The sequence below is a fragment of the Apium graveolens genome, chromosome 6 (genome assembly GCF_009905375.1).
Source record: "Apium graveolens cultivar Ventura chromosome 6, ASM990537v1, whole genome shotgun sequence".
Taxonomy (NCBI): Eukaryota; Viridiplantae; Streptophyta; class Magnoliopsida; order Apiales; family Apiaceae; genus Apium; species Apium graveolens.
The window spans coordinates 149,036,531-149,050,833 of NC_133652.1; the positions used below are offsets into that span (position 1 = coordinate 149,036,531).

Here is a 14,303-nt window from a genome sequence, read left to right on the forward strand (position 1 = left end):
ACTGGGTCTGACTCAGTCCACTCTGACGACGAAGCCATCTAATAATATACCAAAGAAAAGAAAAGGTCACTAAACAATTCTAAGATTTATATTTCCCTACAATCTGACCTAAATCCTAACACTATTCTTCCTAATCTAACTATCCCTAATCCTAATGTCCTTGTTTTCAGGGACCAAACCTACAGCTCTGATGCCAAACTGTAACGCCCTCCAGACCCGGGGTATAAGTCTAGGGGTTACGAGCTAATCACCAAACCTGTACAAGCTTATTTATAAATAATAAAGAAATGAAACTAAACCCCTTAACAACTACCAGGACCTTTTTAGGTTGAAGTATGAAAATAAGAACCACTAACTACTTTTATTACAAACCAACATTTAGAATCTCAAAAACTTTCTTTATTACAAACCATTGTCTAATTCATTTTAAACTAAGTTCAGCTTTTATTCAAACACACATACTATCTATCAACACTCCACCTGCTCGGGCAACTCAAAGCTTTTTTCGTGGATTGGGATCAACACCTTGGATATAAGAGGATCCCGAGGCTTGACCAGCTTCTTTACCACTCGTGTTCTGACGGGTTTCATATTCCTTCTTAACTGAAACAATAAGGTGAATAACAGCAAAAAGGGGTGAGCCAAAATTGCTCAACAATTCTACAAAATATACACAATGTTAAAGCAATATAACTGAATCTGTATCCCAGGTATATCTGCAAAGATATAACCTCATAAGAATCAAAAGAAGGCCATTGCTGGCGAATACAAACGAACTACACTGGACTCAAGTTCGCAGGTATACCCTGCTGATCAGCCAGGATACAGTGCAGATCTATATCTCATTATATAGATCCCGTCGGGCACCCAGGCACTATGGCCCATCTCAAGGATCCGGTTATGTCCCGGTCCTTTGGATTAAGTAACCTTAATCCCCAAAAGTAATGTTATCCAGTCCCTGGAATAGCAACCGGAACAGTCGGTATACTTTGATATATTCTAATCACCAGAATATATTAATAATTGTGAGTAATAATTGGAATATGAATAATAAATTCAAATGAAAAGAATAATTCAAGAATCGAACTGAGATATGAATAAAGGAATTAAGGTAATGCAAATGTAATAAGAATCTAAAGAGAATATCACTATTCTGGAAAATAGAATAAAGGAGAAACTTGCCTTATGTGCGACTTACTGCAATTAAATCACTTCCGTCTATCCCCTACTTGACCTGCCTTGCTGGCTTAGTCATTTTGTACTTCTGTCGCACCTTAAATCGACTTCATTTTGTTCCTACTATTTACCCATACGTTTATAACCAACTCGAATATTACATATAAACAAGTAAGACTCGATTAACCACATAAAACACATAAGCACATAAGCGCATAATCGTTTTTATAGTTAAAATAATTTTTAGAAATGAAATTGATTCGCTGATTGCTCCGTTGATCACCTTCTGCTTCATTTCCCATTTTTCCGGATTTTTTCGAACTCGTCTCGGCACGCATTTCGACTGATAATCAAGCAATCAATAAAATCAACTAATTTCGAGAAGAAATTAGGTCTTCATATTATTTTTAATGAAAAAAATTCATTTTTCTGAGTCAACAGGCTTTCGTTTCGCTCAATTCGGACTAACGGTTGAATTATTATCAATTAAACACTGATAATTCAACTTATTATTCAATATAAATAATTATTTAAGAAAAAAATCAAAGTCAAAAATAATTTTTTTATAATTTTTGGAGTTAAAATGAAGAATTATGATTTATTGAAAATTATGTGACTAATTATCGAAATAATTAATCACTTTTAAATATTTAATAAATAAATACCTAATAAATAATTAATAGATAATTATTTAATAATTAATCCCTAATTATTAGGATTAATCACAATTTATTACAAATATTTACAACTCATCGTTATTTGTTTCATTAGATCGATTATTTATAAATAAATAATCGATATCATTAACTGGTACGTTAATTATTAAACAATTGAGTCATTATTCGAATCAAAATCCAATTCAATAATCGATTACTCATATAAATACGAATCATTCACCTTTCTCGTATAATTATTGAATTATTACGATTATTATTGCAATTTATACGATTCAACTAATTATTATGACATTCTTCGAATAATTATTGCTCGAATAATAATTCTCATTATCGAATCACTATTCGTATGACTACAAGTTACTCCTAATATTTATTAATTATCGGATCAATAATCGTATTATTTAATCTTTAATTAATTACCTAATTACTAATTAATTACCTAATTATTAATTAATTAGATAACTAATAAATAATTAGATAAATAATTAAATAATTAAATTTGAATTTATAAATTAATAAAATAATTCAGAAATTAATAATATTATTTTTCAGATTTTAAATCTAATTTTTAGCTAATTATTAGAATTATTAAAACTAATTTCTAATTTTCAGAAAATAAAATAAATAAATAAAAATCCAGAAACACAAAATAGCAGTCAGGGTTTGGGTTTTTAGGATCAAACCCGGGTCATTTCCCGGGTCGAAACCGGGTCGACTCGGGTCGAACAAGAACACGCCGGCTGCCCAGAACCCCGACGCCGGCGGCGTCTTTCCCGGCGATTCGAACGGTGACTACACAACATCAGTCACTGCTAAAACTTGCTGGAATCGTCTCCTACGAATCCCATGAACCTAAATACGCAGCTTTAAATCACAGACGATCTCTGTAGGGGCCGGAAAACTGGGGAACGCGGCGGCGGCGTCAAAATCCGGCGAGCTCGCAAACCACAACCAAAATCGACGAAACAGACATGTATCGACATGAAATTTAACGATCTACATGCTTATGGCAACGAAAATATCTAACAATCAATCAAACAAGAACCCCTAATTCGAGTTTAAATCCGAAAATTACGAAATACAAATCAATACCTCTACTGATGATTTTGACGTGATAATCTGATAGAACAGGTTTTGGGCTTCAAATCGGTTACTCACACTTCGATTTTTGACACCGGAATCACGATCAAATTGGCTTTGATCCGCAAGAACACTCAAGAACCCTAATTACTCTTTCTGAATTTTCTGTTTATTTTGCTGATTTTTAATTAAAATTAATAATTAATTACTGAAAAATCAACTATTTATACTATGTAAAATAATAAACCTAAATAAAATTAAGGGTCTAATTACACCCCTAATAAAAATATTTGGCCCCAATTTTTTATAATTTTTGGGTATTAATATTGAATTTTTAAATATCCAATAAATACAAAATTAATGCTAAAAATTCCCAAAAATTGTGAATATTACAAAAATGCAAAGAAAAATGATATATGATAATTTCATGATCATATAAAAATAAAAATGTGATTTTTGTGGGGTTTTTGGTACCCGAAGGGGCCCGGAAAAGCCATTTTTCGCGAAAAAGGTCAATTTGTAAAACGTCTAGGGGTTCAGAATAACGATATGGTATAGGGCATTTTTGGCAAAATAGGGCCAATGATTTTGTTTGAAATACGGGCTTTTAAAACATGGTTTTGAGCAGTACGGGTTTTGATATAAGATATCTAACTTGCAATAAAACACTCAATAAATATCCAAAACACGTTTGGATCAAAACAGATAACACGTAACACGTAGCAGTTAGGGTTTAATGACTCAACACATTTAATCACATATAAATGACATATTAATACACATCTTTTATTAATAATATGATATAATACAACGTAAATTTCCCGGTCGTCACATTTACTCTTGTGACGTACTCTGGTTTAATATAATTAGTTTAGTTATTATTCTTTTGTGTTTATTTATCATGTTTTCATATGAACCCATGATGACGATAAGTGCTATCATGGGCTAATCGTGATCATGGGGTCGTAACGGATTTACTATGAAATTCTTTAGTTAGTTGTTTAATACCTTAGTGTGTGATGATTGTATAATATCTAGTATTGGTTGTGCGTATTCGTCTTATGTGCGTTGCGAACATTTGAGATAGGGTGTTAATCTCTTGTGAAGCGACGGTGGATCTTGAGATTTAGAACTTGCCATGCTAGCATAGGTTCATGTATGATGTTGCATGATTAGTGGGTAACGCTAACCGTTTTATTCGCCCTGTGTAATCAAAAGGAATAACTTGTGATTAAATCATTTTATTGTCAATTTATGTAGACATATAGGGACTCAACATAATTGATGCCTATTCAACTTCTATCTTAATTTTGGATGTTTGGTAGAATGGTATTAGTACAATGAAAGTTGGCTTTTATCAGTTTCGTGTTATTCGATTAATATCATCACTGTTGCATGCTAAGGTTAATAACAATAACTATTGAAGGAATTAGTAATAAAGTTGTGATCTCATGAGTGTTTTAATATTGTTAATTCAAAGTGTTAATTAAGTGGTTAATTTTAGTAGTTAATATTTAGTCAACAATTCTAAGTGTTAGTGTCTTAACATTGAGAAGTAATCATACATTGGTGAGTGAGTTTAATTGAACAATAATTAGTCTAAGTCTCTGTGGGAACGAACTAGAAAGTATTCTATATTACTTGCGAACGCGTATACTTGCGTGTATTATTAGCATGTGTTTTCGCCCTAACAAGTTTTTGGCGCCGCTGCCGGGGACTAGGCGTATTTGTTTAGTTTATGTACTTACCATCATTGGTCGTTAGGACTCAGTGATTAAGACGTATTTGTTACTTATTGTTTCTGGTTGTGTTTTAGGTACTTTAGAGAGCATTTATGCAAACTCATTCTCGTACTCACAAGAGGACTTTAGATAGAGCTGAGGAGACAGACGAAGTTCTTGATATTCCGGAGAAGATAGATTTTGAAGATTCGGATTCAGGAAGTAAGCAGAAAGAACCAATAATCATGGGTGATCGTATTGTTTAGGCAGATCAAGCTCTTATGGACTTTTTTCGGCCTAAAATTGATGAAATTCAGTCAAGCATTCTTCATCTGGCTATTCAAGCTAACACCTTTGAAATCAAGCAGGGCACTATTCAGATGGTGCAGAATTCTATTTCTTTTGGAGGAGCTACGACTGAAGACCCCAACATGCACATAAGGAATTTTGTCGAGATCTGCAGTACTTTCAAGTATAATGGTGTGACTGATGAGGCTATCAAGCTGAGGCTTTTCCCATTCTCACTGAGGGATAAAGCTAAGGACTGGTTACATTCTGAACCAGCTGGGTCCATCACTACTTGGCAAGATCTTGCGCAAAAGTTTCTGGTGAAGTTTTATCCAATGGCAAAGACTGCTGCTATGCGGAGTGCTCTTACTCAGTTTGCGCAGCAACCTACAGAATAGATGTGCGAAGCTTGGGAACGCTACAAGGAAATGTTGAGAAAGTGTCCACATCATGGAATGCTCGATTGGATGGTGATCACTGGTTTCTATAATGGTTTGGGGGCCCAATCTTGGCCCATGCTCGATGCAGCAGCTGGAGGCGCCTTGTGGGCCAAAAGCTATATTGAGGCTTATAATCTTATCGAGACTATGGCTGCAAATGAGCATCAAAACCCAACCCAGAGGATGATGCCTGGAAAGGTAACAGGTATTCTGGAAGTCGATGCAGCCACCGCTATTGCAGCACAGCTCCAAGCGCTGTCTATCAAGGTCGATTCTCTAGCTACATATGGAGTTAATCAAATAGCTATGGTATGTGAGCTTTGTACAGGTTCTTATGCTACGGATCAGTGTTCTCTCGTCAACGAATCTGTTCAGTATGTGAACAATTATCATCGACAACAACAACCTGTGCCAGCTACTTATCATCCTAACAACAGAAATCATCCAAATTTCAGCTGGGGTAATAATCAAAATGCTATTCAGCCACCATATCAGCAAGGTGTGAGTAAACAGTTCAATCCACCTGGATTCCAGCAACCACAGCAGTATGCTCAAAGGCAATCATATCCTCAACAGGGAAGTGCAGCTGCACCTACTAGTGCTGATTTTGAGGAACTTAAGCTGTTATGCAAGAGTCAAGCGGTTTCTATCAAGACCTTGGAAAATCAAATCGGTCAAATAGCCAATGCAGTGCTCAATCGTCAATAATCTGGAACACTTCCCAGTGACACGGAAGTGCCAGGCAGGAAGGAAGTTAAAGAGCAAGTCAAGGCTATTACCTTAAGTTCTGGGAAAGTTGCTGATGCTGAAAAGGCAAAAGAAGGAGAAGCTGAAGTTAGAGATGAAGAAGCTAAGCAAAAGGAGAAAGCGGCGGAACCAAGGAAGACTACTGTTGAACACACTCTGCCTGAGGGTAATACAAGGGAGAAACAGCTCTATCCTCCACCACCTTTTCCTAAGAGATTGCAACAACAAAAGCTGGATAAGCAGTTCGGTAAGTTTCTGGAGGTGTTCAAGAAACTTCACATCAATATACCTTTCGCTGAGGCTCTGGAGCAAATGCCTAGTTATGCGAAGTTTATGAAGAGTATTCTTTCAAGGAAGGTGACACTGGATGACCTTGAGACCGTTGCTCTAACGGAAGAATGCAGCGCTGTGCTGCAGCAAAAGTTACCTCCAAAGCTTTAAGATCCAGGTAGCTTCACCATTCCTTGCACCATTGGCAAGTTGTCATTTGACAAGTGCCTTTGTGATTTGGGAGCAAGCATCAATCTGATGCCGTTGTCGATCTTTAAAAAGTTGGATTTGCCTTATCCAAAACCCACCTACATGTCTCTACAATTGGCTGATCGTTCTATTACTTACCCAAGGGGCATAGTGGAGGATGTGCTAGTTAAGGTGGATAAGCTCTTCTTTCCTGCAGACTTTGTCATTCTGGATTTCGAGGAAGATAAGAAGATTCCCATAATCTTGGGAAGACCTTTCTTGGCTACTGGTCGTACCTTGATAGATGTGTAGAAAGGTGAACTTACTATGCGGGTGCAGGATCAGGATGTGACCTTCAATGTATTCAAAGCAATGAAATTCCCTACAAAACATGAGGAGTGCTTAAAAATGGATGTGATTGATTCTGCGGTTACTTCAGAACTCAATCATATGTTAATGTCTGATGCATTAGAAAAGGCCTTAGTGGGGGATTTTGACAGTGATGATGAAGATGGCAACGAGCAATTACAATATTTGAATACTTCTCCCTGGAGGCGAAAGCTGGACATGCCGTTTGAATCTCTTGGTATTTATGACCTGAAGAATGCTGAAGGAAAGCTCAAACCATCAATTGAGGAAGCACCTAAGTTGGAGCTCAAGCCATTACCTGAACACTTGAGGTATGCTTTTTTAGGTGATGCATCTACTTTACCTGTTATTATTGCATCTGACCTTTCAGGTAGTGAGGAAGACAAGCTCTTAAGGATTTTGAGAAAATTCAAATCAGCTATTGGATGGACCATAGCAGACATCAAAGGGATTAGCCCTTCATATTGTATGCATAAGATTCTGCTAGAGGAGGGTAGTAAGCCAACTGTTGAGTAGCAGCGCAGACTTAATCCTATCATGAAGGAGGTGGTGAAGAAAAAAATTCTGAAATGGCTGGATGCAGGCATCATTTATCCTATTTCTGACAGTTCATGGGTGAGCCCCGTACAATGTGTGCCTAAGAAGGGAGGTATCACTGTGGTAGCAAATGAGAAGAATGAGCTCATCCCCACTCGAACAGTTTCAGGATGGAGAGTATGCATGGATTTCCGAAAGTTGAACAAGGCCACGAGGAAGGATCACTTCCCTCTTCCATTTATTGATCAGATGCTTGACATGTTGGCTGGTCATGAGTATTATTTTCTTCTGGATGGCTACTCAGGGTATAATCAGATTTGTATTGCACCAGAGGATCAAGAAAAGACTACCTTCACTTGTCCATTTGGCACGTTGGCTTTTCACAGAGTTTCGTTTGGGTTATGTGGCGCACCGGCCACTTTTCAGAGATGTATGATGGCTATATTCTCTGACATGATTGGGAATAATGTTGAGGTGTTCATGGACGATCTCTCCGTCTTTGGACATTCGTATGATGAATGTTTGAATAATCTTTGTGCCGTGCTCAAAAGGTGTGTGGAAACTAATTTAGTGCTCAATTGGGAGAAATGTCATTTTATGGTGCGTGAAGACATTATTCTTGGGCATAAGGTCTCTAGAAAGGGACTTGAGGTGGATAAAGCCAAGATGGGTGATAAGTGGCATTTTATACCACTTAGAACATCTTAAAATGTCTTAAATTGGTGCCTCGAAATATAGTATTTTGTGTATTTGACGCGTTTTTCTAGTGTTTATGCATTTCAGGGTATTAGTTGCATTTCGGAGGAGTAATCATCAAGAATAAGCCTTGGCATGTGTTCACCATTGTGAGAGGAAAGAAAGGGGAAGATTACGGCGAAGAAACGGAGCAAACTCAGGATTTTTCCAGTAGGGTCCTGAGCGCCCGCTCAGCTATGCTGAGCGGCCGCGCAGAAATCTGAGCGCCCGCTCAGCATAGCTGAGCGGCCGCGCAGGGTCGGGAAAAAAGATAAATTATTTTAGGACTTCTACTTCTGTTTGGCTTCCACTTCTATGTAATCTGAGTTTTATGGGACCATTATATAAGTAGATTTAGATATGTTTTCACGAGGTTGGATCGTGGTATTAAGCAAGGAGCGAAGGAGATAAGGAAGAAGACCGTTTTAGCACACAGCAACGAAGAGGAAGCATATTTTCTTGTGATTCTTATTTCGTTGTAACGTTGGATGCTAGTTTTCTTACTTTGAACTTAATTACTCTTGTGACGTACTCTGATTTAATATAATTAGTTTAGTTATTATTTTCTTGTGTTTGTTTATCATAATTTCATATGAACCCATGATGACGATAAGTGCTATTATGGGCTAATCGTGATCATGGGGTCGCAACGGATTTACTATGGAATTCTTTAGTTATTTGTTTAATACTTTAGCGTGTGATGAGTGTATGATATCTAGTATTGGTTGTGCGTATTCGTCTTATGTGCGTCGCGAACATATAAGATATGGTGTTAATCTCTTATGAAGCGACGGTGGATCTTGAGATTTAGAACTTGCCATGCTAGCATAGGTTCATGTATGATGTGTATGATTAGTGGGTAACTCTAACAGTTTTATTCGCCCTGTGTAATCAAAAGGAATAACTTGTGATTAAATCGTTGTGTTGTCAATTTATGTAGACATATAGGAACTCAACATAATTGATGTCTATTCAACTTCTATCTTAATTGTGGATGCTTGGTAGAATGGTATGAGTACAATGAATGTTGGCTTTTATCAGTTTCGTGTTATTCGATTAATATCATCACTGTCACAGGCTAAAGGTAATAACAATAACTATTGAAGGAAGTAGTAATGAAGTTGTGATCTCATGAGTGTTTTAATATTGTTAATTGAAGTGTTATTTAAGTGATAAACTAAGTAATTAATTGTAGTTAATATTTAGTCAACAATTCTAAGTGTTAGTGTCTTAACATTGAGAAGTAATCATACGTTGGTGCATGAGTTTAATTAAACAATAATTAGTCTGAGTCTCTGTGGGAACGAACTAGAAAGTATTCTATATTACTTGCGAACGAGTATACTTGCGTGTATTTTAGCGCGTATTTCTGTCCTAACAAGTTTTTGGCGCCGCTGCCGGGGACTCAACATAATTGTTTAGTTTATGTGCTTACCATCATTGGTCGTTAGGACTCAGTGATTAGGACGTAGTTATTACTTATTGTTTCTTGTTATGTTTCAGGTACTTAAGTGAGCGTTTATGCAAACTCGTTCTCGTACTCGCAAGAGGACTTTAGATACAGCTGAGGAGACAGACGAAGTTCTTGATATTGCGGAGAAGATAGATTTTGAAAATTCGGATTCAGGAACTGAGCAGAAAGAACCAGTAATCATGGGTGATCGTATTGTTCAGGCTGATCCAGCTCTTATGGACTTTTCTCGGCCTAAAATTGATGACATTCAGTCAAGCATTCTTCATCCGGCTATTCAAGCTAACACCTTTGAAATCAAGTTGGGCACTATTCAGATGGTGCAGAATTCTGTTTCTTTTGGAGGAGCTGCGAGTGAAGACCCCAACATGCACATAAGGAATTTTGTCGAGATCCGCAGCACTTTCAAGTATAATGGCGTGACTAATGAGGCTATCAAGCTGAGGTTTTTCCCATTCTCACTGAGGGACAAAGCTAAGGACTGGTTACATTCTGAACCAGCTGGGTCCATCACTACTTGGCAAGATCTTGCATAAAAGTTTCTGGTGAAGTTTTATCCGATGGCAAAGACTGCTGCTATAAGGAGTGCTCTTACTCAGTTTGCGCAGCAACCTATAGAATCTATGTGCGAAGCTTGGGAACGCTACAAGGAAATGTTGAGAAAGTGTCCACATGATGGAATGCCCGATTGGATGGTGATCACTGGTTTCTATAATGGTTTGGGGGCCCAATCTCGGCCCATGCTCGATGCAGCAGCTGGAGGCGCCTTATGGGCCAAAAGCTATACTGAGGCTTATAATCTTATCGAGACTATGGCTGCAAATGAGCATCAAAACCCAACTCAGAGGATGATGCCTGGGAAGGTAGCAGGTATTTTGGAAGTTGATGCAGCCACCGCTATTGCAGCGCAGCTCCAGGCACTGTCGATGAAGGTTGATTCTCTAGCTACATATGGAGTTAATCAAATAGCTATGGTTTGTGAGCTTTGTGCAGGTTCTCATGCTACGGATCAGTGTTCTCTTGTCAACGAATTTTTTCAGTATATGAATAATTATCAGCGACAACAACAACCTGTGCCAGCTACTTATCATCCTAACAACAGAAATCATCCAAATTTCAGCTGGGGTAATAATCAGAATGCTATTCAGCCACCATATCAGCAAGGTGTGAGTAAACAGTTTAATCCACCTGGATTCCAGCAACCACAGCAGTATGCTCAAAGGCAATCATATCCTCAATAGGGAAGTGCAGCTACACCTACTAGTGCTGATTTTGAGGAACTTAAGCTGTTATGCAAGAGTCAGGCGGTTGCTATCAAGACCTTGGAAAATCAAATTGGTCAAATAGCCAATGCAGTGCTAAATCGTCAACCTGGCACACTTCCCAGTGTCACGGAATTACCAGGCAGAAAGGAAGCTATAGAGCAAGTCAAGGCTATTACCTTAAGGTCTGGGAAAGTTGCTGATGCTGAAAAGGCAAAAGAAGGAGAAGCTGAAGTTAGAGATGAAGAAGCTAAGCAAAAGGAGAAAGCAGCGGAACCAAGGATGACTACTGTTGAACACACTCTGCCTGAGGGTAATACAAGGGAGAAACAGCTCTATCCTCCACCACCTTTCCCTAAGAGATTGCAGCAACAAAAGCTGGATAAACAGTTCGGTAAGTTTCTGGGGGTGTTCAAGAAACTTCACATCAATATACCTTTCGCTGAGGCTCTGGAGCAAATGCCTAGTTATGCGAAGTTTATGAAGAGTATTTTTTCAAGGAAGGTGAAACTGGATGACCTTGAGATCGTTGCTCTAACGGAAGAATGCAGCGCTGTTCTGCAGCAAAAGTTACCTCCAAAGCTTAAAGATCCAGGTAGCTTCACCATTCCTTGCACCATTGGCAAGTTGACTTTTGACAAGTGCCTTTGTGATTTGGGAGCAAGCATCAATCTGATGCCGTTGTCGATCTTTAAAAAGTTGGATTTGCCTGATCCAAAACCCACCTACATGTCTCTACAATTGGCTGATCGTTCTATTACTTACCCAAGGGGCATAGTGGAGGATGTGCTAGTCAAGGTGGATAAGCTCTTCTTTCCTGCAGATTTTGTTATTCTGGATTTTGAGAAAGATAAGAAGATTCCCATAATCTTGGGAAGACCTTTCTTGGCTACTGGCCGTACCTTGATAGATGTGCAGAAAGGTGAACTTACTATGCGGGTACAAGATCAGGATGTGACCTTCAACGTGTTCAAGGCAATAAAATTCCCTACAGAAGATGAGGAGTGCTTAAAAGTGGATGTGATTGATTCTGCGGTTACTTCAGAACTCGATCGCATGCTAATGTCTGATGCATTGGAAAAGGCTTTAGTGGGGGATTTTGACAGTGATGATGAAGATGGCAACGAGCAATTACAATATCTGAATGCTTCTCCCTGGAAGCGAAAGCTGGACATGCCGTTTGAATCTCTGGGTACTTCTGACCTCAAGAATACTGAAGGAAAGCTCAAACCATCAATAGAGGAAGCACCTACCTTGGAGCTTAAGCCATTACCTGAACACTTAAGGTATGCTTTTTTAGGTGATGCATCTACTTTACCTGTTATTATAGCATCTGACCTTTCAGGTAGTGAGGAAGACAAGCTCTTAAGGATTTTGAGAGAATTCAAATCAGCTATTGGATGGACCATAGCAGACATCAAGGGGATCAGCCCTTCATATTGTATGCATAAAATTCTGCTAGAGGAAGGTAGTAAGCCGACTGTTGAGTAGCAGCGCAGACGTAATCCTATCATGAAGGAGGTGGTGAAGAAGGAAATTCTGAAATGGCTACATGCAGGCATCATTTATCCTATTTCTGACAGTTCTTGGGTGAGTCCCGTACAATGTGTGCCTAAGAAAGGAGGTATTATTGTGGTAGCAAATGAGAAGAACGAGCTCATCCCCACTCGAACAGTAACAGGATGGAGAGTATGCATGGATTATCCAAAGTTGAACAAAGCCACGAGGAAGGATCACTTCCCTCTTCCATTCATTGATCAGATGCTTGATAGGTTGGTTGGTCATGAGTATTATTGTCTTCTGGATGGCTATTCAGGGTATAATCAGATTTGTATTGCACCAGAGGATCAGGAAAAGACTACCTTCACTTGTCCATTTGGCACGTTTGCTTTTCGCAGAGTTTCGTTTGGGTTATGTGGCGCCCCGGCCACTTTTCAGAGATGTATGATGGCTATATTCTCTGACATGATTGGAAATAATGTCGAGGTGTTCATGGACGACTTCTCCGTCTTTGGACATTCGTATGATGAATGTTTGAATAATCTTCGTGTCGTACTCAAAAGGTGCGTGGAAACTAATTTGGTGCTCAATTGAGAGAAATGTCATTTTATGGTGCGTGAAGGCATTATTCTTGGGCATAAGGTCTCTAGCAAGGGTCTGGAGGTAGACAAGGCCAAGGTGGGAGTCATTGAAAATCTTCCACCACCTATTTCTGTGAAAGGAATCCGTAGTTTTCTTGGTCATGCGGGTTTTTATCGGCGGTTCATCAAGGACTTTTCGAAGATATCTAAGCCGTTATGCAATTTGCTTGAGAAAGATGTGCTTTTCAAATTTGATGATGAATATTTGGCGGCATTCGAGACTCTCAAGAAGAGTTTGATCACTGCACCAGTTATTACAGCACCAGATTGGACAGAGCCGTTTGAGATGATGTGTGATGCGAGTGATTATGCGGTAGGTGCAGTTCTGGGGCAGCGCAAGAATAATCTCTTTCATGTGGTCTACTATGCGAGTAAGACCTTAAATGGGGCCCAAATGAACTACACCACTACAGAGAAGGAGCTCTTGGCTATAGTCTTTGGTTTCGAGAAATTTCGATCTTATCTGCTTGGGACTAAAGTGACAGTATTCACTGATCATGCGGCCATTCGCTATTTGGTTTCCAAGAAGGATTTGAAGCCGAGACTCATTCGTTGGGTGCTCTTACTTCAGGAATTTGAGTTAGAGATCAAGGATCGAAAAGGTACTGAGAATCAAGTGGCTGACCATCTCTCTAGGTTGGAGAATCCCGAGTCTACTTCATAAGATAAGACATTGATCAATGAATCTTTTCTGGATGAGCAGTTATTCGCAGTTCAGGAGGAAGAGCCATGGTTTGCAGATATTGTAAACTATCTTGTCAGCAATATAATGCCTCCTAATTTGACCTCAGCTCAAAAGAAGAAGTTTCTGCATGAGGTGAAGTGGTATATGTGGGATGAACCATATTTGTTTAGACAGGGAGCTGACCAGATCATCAGGAGATGTATCCCGTTCTGTGAGATGGAGGGGATATTACGAGACTGCCACTCCACAGTTTATGGTGGACACTATGGTGGTGAGAAGACGGCAGCTCGTATTCTGCAAGCAGGTTTTTTCTGGCCTACTTTATTTAAGGATGCTCATCAGTTTGTTTTAAGGTGTGATCGTTGCCAAAGAGTGGGAAATTTGACGAGAAAGGATGAGATGCCGTTAAATGTGATGCTTGAAGTCGAGGTCTTTGATGTTTGGGGAATCGATTTCATGGGGCCTTTTGTCTCGTCCTGCAATAACCAGTACATCTTGCTGGCAGTCGATTATGT

The 14,303-nt window shown here is 38.8% G+C and overlaps 1 non-coding gene across 1 annotated transcript; it reads right to left on the reverse strand.

Annotated features, from left to right (window-relative positions):
• Positions 1-5,295: 5,295 nt before the first annotated feature.
• LOC141669591 (small nucleolar RNA R71) lies at positions 5,296-5,399 on the reverse strand. The gene has a single exon (XR_012553861.1). It is a non-coding gene; the product is annotated as a small nucleolar RNA R71 (small nucleolar RNA).
• Between the last annotated feature and the right edge of the window lie 8,904 nt (positions 5,400-14,303).